Source organism: Camellia sinensis, chromosome 7 (genome assembly GCF_055761805.1).
Source record: "Camellia sinensis isolate YWXY chromosome 7, ASM5576180v1, whole genome shotgun sequence".
Taxonomy (NCBI): domain Eukaryota; kingdom Viridiplantae; phylum Streptophyta; class Magnoliopsida; order Ericales; family Theaceae; genus Camellia; species Camellia sinensis.
In genome coordinates, this window is record NC_138967.1 from 332,431 (window position 1) to 341,312 (window position 8,882).

The window sequence follows — 8,882 nt, forward strand, 5'->3', positions numbered from 1 at the left end:
CATGATCCTAGTTCATGTTAAAATGGCTAATGCAACACATGCAAAATGCAACTAGAAATAGGCTCGGCTATTCTAAGATGTCATGTGAAATGCAACAATTGATACATGTATTCAACTTGGTATTGAAATACAATGCAGTTAGTATGATGCATCGAGCCCGGTGCATGCAAGGCAGATGAATGGGTGCAAACATGCGAGCATAAGCATGCTAATTGAAACATGCCCTAAACTAACCATCGAAAGCTGATAAATAAAAGGGAGAAAGACGCGGGGTTGGAAGACATTCACACACTCACGTATACTTATTACAAAATTTGGCCCTCTCGACGGAGGGTCCGAAAGAATAATACAAATTAACTAACTAACAAGCTAATTAATTATTACACAACACTTAACTAATAAAAAAATTAATTAAGCTATGAAAACAGTAAAGCAGCCTCGAGAAGAGGGCCAGATGCATGCTCGGTTGGCTTCGCTCGGAAATCCATCGCCATGCCTCATGCCGCCTCTGTTTGCACTGCTCTGTACCTCTGAAGATTGTGCCAACTTCTGTGACACTGCTGAACCACCTTAGGGACATTTTGGGAGGTCATCGACCAAAAGATGAGGCCATCGGCCACTTGTGATGCTATCAGCCAGAAATGGTTAGCCGATTGGCACTGAATATGGTTGGTTGACCATTTCTTCCTGCAGAAAGCTGTTTTGCTGCAGCAGAGGACAAACAGAGCATGGCAATGCATTTTCAAGGCAATGTTTGCACGACCACTCTCCTTATCATGTTTGAGACTCAAAGAAGTTTGGTCCTCGACCCTCGGGCCAACAGTCACGCATTTTAATGCATGATGGCCAAAGGAGTCAAGTGTGCAATTCAATATCAAATGAAATGCAGAAAACACATAAGGGACCCCAACCTCTATCATGCTTGATCAAGAGGCAAGGGATGCACACATAATGCAATGCAAACACGCAAGCATGATGCGAACAACTCAAACATACAACAAGATCATGCAATGCATCTAATATGGAATAGGCATTCAACCTAACATGCAAACATGCATAGCATGCAACAACATGCAAAATGAAGCAAGTATGCAACAACATGCAAGGATGGACTTAAACTAAAGTGGGCAGCTCTTAAACATGCCCAAATCAATGGCCAAACATCTTGAAATGGAGACTCCAAGGACTAGCCAAGCATGTATACATGTTAATGCAAGATTAAGGCATTGAAAGGATAATGCATGGAGTACAATGGCATATGTTCCAGCACTAAAATGTCATGCTAAATGGCTTAAAATCATGTAAACAACTCATGTGATGCACGTCGCAAAGCTTAAGCCTCAAAGCTAGTGAAGTGTGTTACATTAGAGGCATGCAAGACAATGCTCAAATGGCCAAACCAGCCCCAAACAGACCTTATGCAGGCCAAAACAGTGGCTGAAATGGACTGGAATGATAGCATGCTAAGCAAGGAAAAGCATGCTCAAATGATGGCTCGCAAGCAAGGCATAAAGCCCAACTCTCAAATACAATTAAAGAGCGATAAACAAGGGAGTATGGACAAGATATAAGCTCTGAAATTCCATACCAAATGATGCCAAGGCATGCAAACATCAGAAATATAGCATGCTAGTGGTCTCAAAACTCAAGACTAGTCAAGGCATTTGCACTATAGCTATACAAAACATGAGTCATATGACCATGGCAGCCCAAAACAGTCCTAAAGCAACCCAAAATATGAATAAAATTATGTTGGAGCATAGCCAAAATATGCTAGAATAATGAGCCAAAACATCATGCATACAAGGCTAGTAAGCAAGATTTGCACTACAAGTACATGAAGCATGCAAGAGGCTATCAAACCAACTTTAGATAGAGTTATGACATGCTAAATAATGACCAAAAACTTCTTGGAGTTAAGCCAAAACCATGCTAGAATGATGAGCTCAAGTATGATACACATTAGACTACTGAGTGGAAATGCACTACAAGTGTATAAAACATGCAAAGGGTGAGTCCACCAACCAAAAATAGAGTTATGGTATGCCAAAATAACACCAAAAATGTGCTGGAATGGAGCCAATGCATGCTAAAATAATAGGCTACAACATCAAGCATGTTAAGCTAGTAAGCATGATTAGCACTACAAATACAAAATGCAAGCAAAATGTGATCAAACCAGCCAAAATCAGAGTTATATCAGGTTCAAAAACTCACAAAAACATGCTCAAACTAAGCCTTAAGAGAATAGAAATACATGCTCATTTGATAGGCCAACAAGACATGCTAACAAGACAAGAGGATGGGGGACCACCCCCTCCTATTTTGAGTCTCAAAACAAGTTTTATACCACTTAACTTCCTCTGGAATTTATTGGTTTTAGGGCCCAAAAGAAGTTGTTGGAAAAGCTTGAGAGATGGCTCAAAAGGCCTTACAAGCCAAGGAGCAAAAGGGAGGAAACACCTCCTAGCCAAACAAGGCTTGAACCAACACTTTTGGGACTGAAAACCAGAGGAAAAATAGAGGTTTTTGTAGTTCAACACCACCCCAAGAAACAGCCCCAAAGAAGTTGAAAACTATGGCAAAGCTAGTATGCAAAACAAGCTAAAAGGGATAGAGATATATCCTTGAAGCACAGTAGCAAAAATGACCTCTTTCTTGACTCAAATGACCCTCCAACCACCCAAAAATCAGTTCCAAGGGACCTCAGCCCATAGATATGCAACTTTGATGAAGGATGCTTAGGCAAACTAGAAGTATTTCTTCACTTCTATGCACTTCTATGCACAAAAAGCAAGAGAGAGAGGCTCTAGAGAGAGAGGCAGAGATTTTTGGTTTGAAAATTGCAGAGAGAGAGGGAGTTTAGTGAGAGAAGCTCTCAAACTTGCTTAGGAAATTCTTCCTTGAAAATGAGAGATATAGCCTTATATATTGCAAAAAAGAGAGCTGGCTCGAAAATATTTGAGCTGGGGACAGCTGGAGCAAGCTGGAAATAGTTGGAGATGAAATATCTTCAAAAAAAAATGAATTTCGGCCACTTTTGGCCAATCGGCCATCTTTAGTGCCGGTCTGCTACTTGTGATGGCCGGTCGGCCACTTTTTTGGCCGATCTGCTAATTTTGTGGCCGACTGCACATATTTGTGGCTGATAGGAAATTCTACTCTGGAGGTCCAACTTCAAACAGGCATAACTTCTTCATATGGACTTCTTTTAAGGTCATTCTTGTGCCTAAACTGCAGCCCCGGAAGTAAGCTTTCCAATGGTGGTAGCCTTGCATTAAAATTCCAATTGTGAAAAAAGTTATTCCTCTTTTGGTGAAGGCACTCAATTTTAGTCCAACCGGAATGATGCCCAACTCAACCAATCATATCTCCCCCATCCGGACTCGGCTTTAGGAGATTCTTGAGTGTAAAATGAAGCGCCGGATGTATTATTTCCAACAGTGGTGGCCTCATAGCTTAAATCCAAGTGTATAGATGGATAAGCCTGATTTAGCGAGGACCACTCAACTCTCTCTTAGTGATTCATACCCAACTTCTTCCTCAGCTAGGTTTCTTCCCTCTCCTCCTCTTTTCCTCAACACCAAACCCCTAAACAAGGTGTTTTGAAAGATTTTTCAAAGATTTCAACTCGCTTTCATTCATTTCCACTTTGTCCTTGATCGGTTTACCGAAAAGCGCAACATTTGACAAAATGCGAGCCTCAGAGCATCGTAGAAACTTTATTTTTGAAACATTTTGAAAGAGAGGGTTTCAAGGTCTAAAATCTTTTGATTAAGATTGTTTTGGTCCAAAAGGGGTATGAAGTTGAGATTTGACTCTCTCCTTGCCGAAGAAACTAAACCTTTGCCCTACACACCGTCCACCACCAGGTAAACTATCAGTAGTGCCCAAGTCTTAAGGGTGGTCAAAAATGGGGTGTCTACAATGATGCACGCATGCAAGCATAAGTATGCTAATTGAAACATGCCCTAATCTAACCATTGAAAGCTAAAAAGTAAAAAGGAGAAAGAAATGGGGTTGGAAGACATGCACACACGTGCGCACCCTTATTACAACATTTTCCCTCTCGACGGAGGGTCCGAATGAATAAGCTAAGCTACTCTAAGCTACTTATTACAAAACAACTAATTAACTATGCTAAGCTAATTAATTACAAACCGAATCGAAACTAGCTATACTAAGCTAATTAGAATGTTACAAAGATGAAATAAATTAGCTAAATGCATTAACTAATTAATTACAAAAATCAATAAATTAACTAGCTAAGCAAAGCAGTTAAAATGGCCTCGAGGGGAGGGAGACATGCATGCTCGGTTTACTTCACCCAGAAAATGCCTTGCCTTGCCATAAGTTGTCTCTGTTTGCACTCGTGGTGACCTCGGAACATCGAACACAGTTCCAGGTTGCATCTACCCCAAAACAGGAGCATTTTGGAAAATTTTGCTGCAAGTGGCCGGCCGGCCACTTTAAGTGGTCGGCAGGCTAGTGTAAGTGGCCGGCTAGCCACTTCCCTTTCCAGAATCTCAACTTTGCTACAACAGAGATCAACAAAGGCACAACAATGCATTTGTAAGGAAATGTGTGTGCAACTACTCTCCTTATCATTTTTTAAGCTCAAAGGAGCGTAGTACTCGACTCTCAAGCCACCAATTATGCATCTCAATGCATGATGGCCAAAGAGCCAAGCTCGCACAATGTTAGTGAATGTACAAACAATAAATAAGAGCCTCCACCTCTATCATGCATGATCAAGAGGGTTGGCGACCAAGAAATGCAACACGTTTCATCACTTTAAGTATGAAACATGTCACATTCCTTGTGTTTGGATTAACGTCCGATCCAAACACAATGCAATGCAAACAACATGCTCATCTTTCAATGCTAAAGTGGCATGCAAACCAAGAATCTAACACACAAACAACACATGCAGGACATGCTAGAAGACTTAGGCATTAAAGCTAATGAACTACACAACACTAGGACTATGCAATACATTGCTCAATGGACTAAACCAGCCCTAAACAGTCCTCATGCATGCCAAAACAGTGGCCAAAACAGTGGCCAAAATGCTCTGAAATGATGGCATGAAAGGCAAGAAAACGATGTTCATGCATTGGCTCATCAATAAGGCATGAGGCACAACACTTAAACACAATTGAAGAGTGATATACATGAGAGTATGACAAGGCTATATGCTCTGAAATTATGTGTTAAATGATGCCATATCACATAAACATCACAAATAAGGCATGCTGGAAGGCCTAAAGCATAAGGCTAGTCAAAGCCACTTACACTACAACCCTACAAGGCAAGCCTCACATGGCCAAGACCATTCAAAACAGAGCTAAGGCATGCTAAAATAATGGCAAAAACATGCTGAGATAGAGCCAACACAAGCTAGGATGAGAAGCATAAAGCATGATGCATGTTAGGCCAACAAGTAGGATTACACTACAAGTATAAGATGCAAGCAACCAATGACCAAGCCAACCAAAAACAGAGCTATGGCTCACAAAAACATTCTTGGACTAAGCTTCAAAAAGGGAGAGATGCATGCTCATATATTAGGCCATCAATACAAGCAAACAAGAATACAAGGGGAGGGGATCACCCCCTCCTATTTTGGACCATAAGAACAACTTTTTACCACTAAAATTCCTTTGAGTTTTAGTGGTAAAAAGGCCAAGCAAGGGTCAATACAAAAGCTTAGAGAGTTAACTCAAAAGGCTTAACAAGCCAAAGAGCAAAAGAGAGGGACCACCCCCCTAACCCCACAAGGTTCAAACCAACACTTTAAAGCCTTAAAAAATAGAGTTTTTGAAAGGCTAAAACCAGCCTTTAAATAGCATGCAAAGGTGGTAAAAGACTTAATCAAAGCAAAGCTTTAAAAGGGGTATTTGGTTACCCTTGAAGAACAAGAACAAGACAACAACTTCAGCAACAATTATGAACCAAAAGCAAGCCAAACACCTCAAATGAAGCTCCAATAGACCTCATCTCCAAAGTGAAGGTGTTTAACTAGGTGTTTGTGTGCAAAAGTATGAAGAAACAACACTTCTAAGCACAATAACACAATATATATAGAGAGAGAGAGAGAGTGTGTGAGAATTCTAGAGAGAGGGAGATTTTTAGCTCTGAAAAATCTAAACCCCTCATACATGTGTGTGGAGGATGAGTTCAGTGAGCCACAGCTAGCTCAAAATATCTGAAAATATCTAAAAAAGAGAAAAAGTGGCTACCAGCCAGTTAAGGTGGCCGGCCGGCCACTTGAAGTGGCCTACAAGGGAGAAAAGTAGCCGGCAAGGCCCTCTCCCCCCCTAGGCAAGAGGCAACAAGGTATGGTCCAAAAAAAAAAAACAAAAGGAAGGGATCCAAGAGACCCCAAGACAAGGCACTCAGCCGAAAGCTCCCGAAACTAGCCTACCGGCCACCGCAAGTGCCCTACAAGAAAGGAAAGTAGCCTACAGCTACAAAAAGTGGCCTACAGGCCTCTCTCTCCCTCTAGGAAAAGGCACCAAGGTTCGGTCCAAAAACAAGGCCAAAAAGAAGAGAGTTAAGAGACCCCGAGACAAGGCGTTCAGCCGAAAGCTCTGAAACTCATAACGAGCACAAACATACGCAATCATCGAGTGCACAAATGATGACATTAAAGTCTTGAGGTCGGTCAAAAATGGGGTGTCTACAGTAGTTGTAATGTAAATCCTTGGACTGACTTGTTGTTTTAAGGCTTTAAACAACATTGGTGTGACTTGGCTGTATGTTTTTACTGCTTTTATCACTCAATTTCAGCACCTAAATCTCTATAGCCTCCCTCTTTGCTTCACCCTTTCATTTGTTTTTTAGGGTTATTTCAAGCTTGGGATCCTTTAAGCTTGAGATTGAGGTCATGCTCAATGGTTTAATCCTCTTTGAGGGTTCATTATCATAGGCATGATCTCTCTCTTGCCTTACACTATCCCTTAGTTGACACTTCCTTCACTTTAGAGGACACTCGCCAATGGACAAATTGATTAAAGAATGATTTGGTAATTAAAGTGTGAAAAAAAAAACTGACAAGTAAAAGTGACAAGATAAGCATGTCATTGTGTTGCATTGCATGTGTTCAAATCGGATGTTAATTTGAACACAAGAAAAATAGGACATTTCATACTCAAAAGTGATGAAATGTGCCACTTTCCTAGATCTCCATTGCCCTTGATCATGATTGATAGGGTGGTGGTCTTGTTGGTCATATTTGTACGTTTATCTAAATTGTACAACTTGGATCTTTGGCCATCATGCAATGAACTTGCTTGATTGGTGGTTTTTGGATCCAAATGTATCACTCCTTTAAGATATTGAGATGATAAAGAGGGATACAGTACAGACAACCCTTGAAAAAACCCTCTTGTTGCTTTGTTTGTACTTTGTTGTCATATGATGACCCAGTGCATCAGTGGTCGACAGGCCACGTTTTATGGCCAGCAGTGCATCATTTCTGGCCGGCCGGACACCTCCCTGGCCGGTAGCATCCATCCATGGCCGGCAGGCCACTGATGTAAACCTCAACAAAGATTCGGTAAGGTGGAGTAGAAAGGTTCTAGAAATGATCAACCCAGCAAACAGAGACTTTCGACAACAAAACAGAGGTCTTTTCGAGGCGAAAACCTAGTATGTGCATCTTCCACTTCCTGAGGCGAAGCAGTGGCAGCATAGTTTAATATCTTAAATGCTTAGTTCGTGCGCATTTATGTTGTAAATTAATTAATTAGTTGTAGCTAATTAAGAGTTGTAATTAATTAATTAGTTTAACTAGTTATTCAATTTTGATTTGTAACAATTAGTTGACTAGAATTGTTAATTAATTCAAGTTTTGTAATAATTAGTTAGCTTAATTAGCATAGCTAGTTGGTTAGCTTATTCATTCAAACCCTCCGGTATAATGTTGTAATAAGTGTGCGTGCGTGCGTGTGTGTATGTTTTCTAACCCTACGTCTTTCTCCCTTTTATTTAATCGCTTTTGATGGTTAGATTAGGGATATCATATTTCAATTAGCATATCGCATGCTTGCATACATTCATCTTGTCTTGCATGCACCGAGGCTCGGCGCATCATTTTAACTGCATTGTTATTTTAATATCCTATTTGAATACGTGTTTAATCGCATATTGTTCAAATTGATCCATATGCCATATTAGTAGCTGAGCCTATTAATTGCATATTGCACGTGTTGCATTAGACATCTTACATAGTTAGGAACCATGCATATTTTTCTAACTCATGTTTTCCTAGCTTGGAGTACTAGGTGAGTTTTTACGCTTTAGCATACTTGCATAAGTGTCAATGTTTCCATGATTAGCGTGCTTGCCATGAGGCTATATGCTTACTTGTTAAACTGCTTGAATGCCTGTGGATGAAGGCTTGTTGTTTGAATTGGAATGATTCAATGAATGTATGTTTTAAGCCCACTTTGTTGGGTGGCAAATCAGTTTTAAGCCCTCTATGTTTGGTGGCAACTTCACAAACTTTTAAGCCCACATAAGGTGGCAAATTCAAACCATTTTTGCAAACAAACATAAGTTAAATTGTTTCAAATTGAGCAAACTAGTCTATACTTGCTTGTGCGCATCACATAGTAAAGCTAGTCTAATAACTGGAACAAGAGCACATAATGTACATAAAATCATATCATGATTAGTAGAGGCTGATCTTTTGATCGGGCGAGCAGGGGTGCTCAATTCATGACCTTCCTCCTTCGTACCCAAGTTCTCGAGCCGAGGCAACTTTCGTGATGACGAACACATGGCCTTTGGCACGAGTCAGCGTTTCCTAAATTTTCCCAAAACAAAAAATACGTAGGTGGCGATTCTGTATCTGGCAAAGCAATCCAATTTTGGCA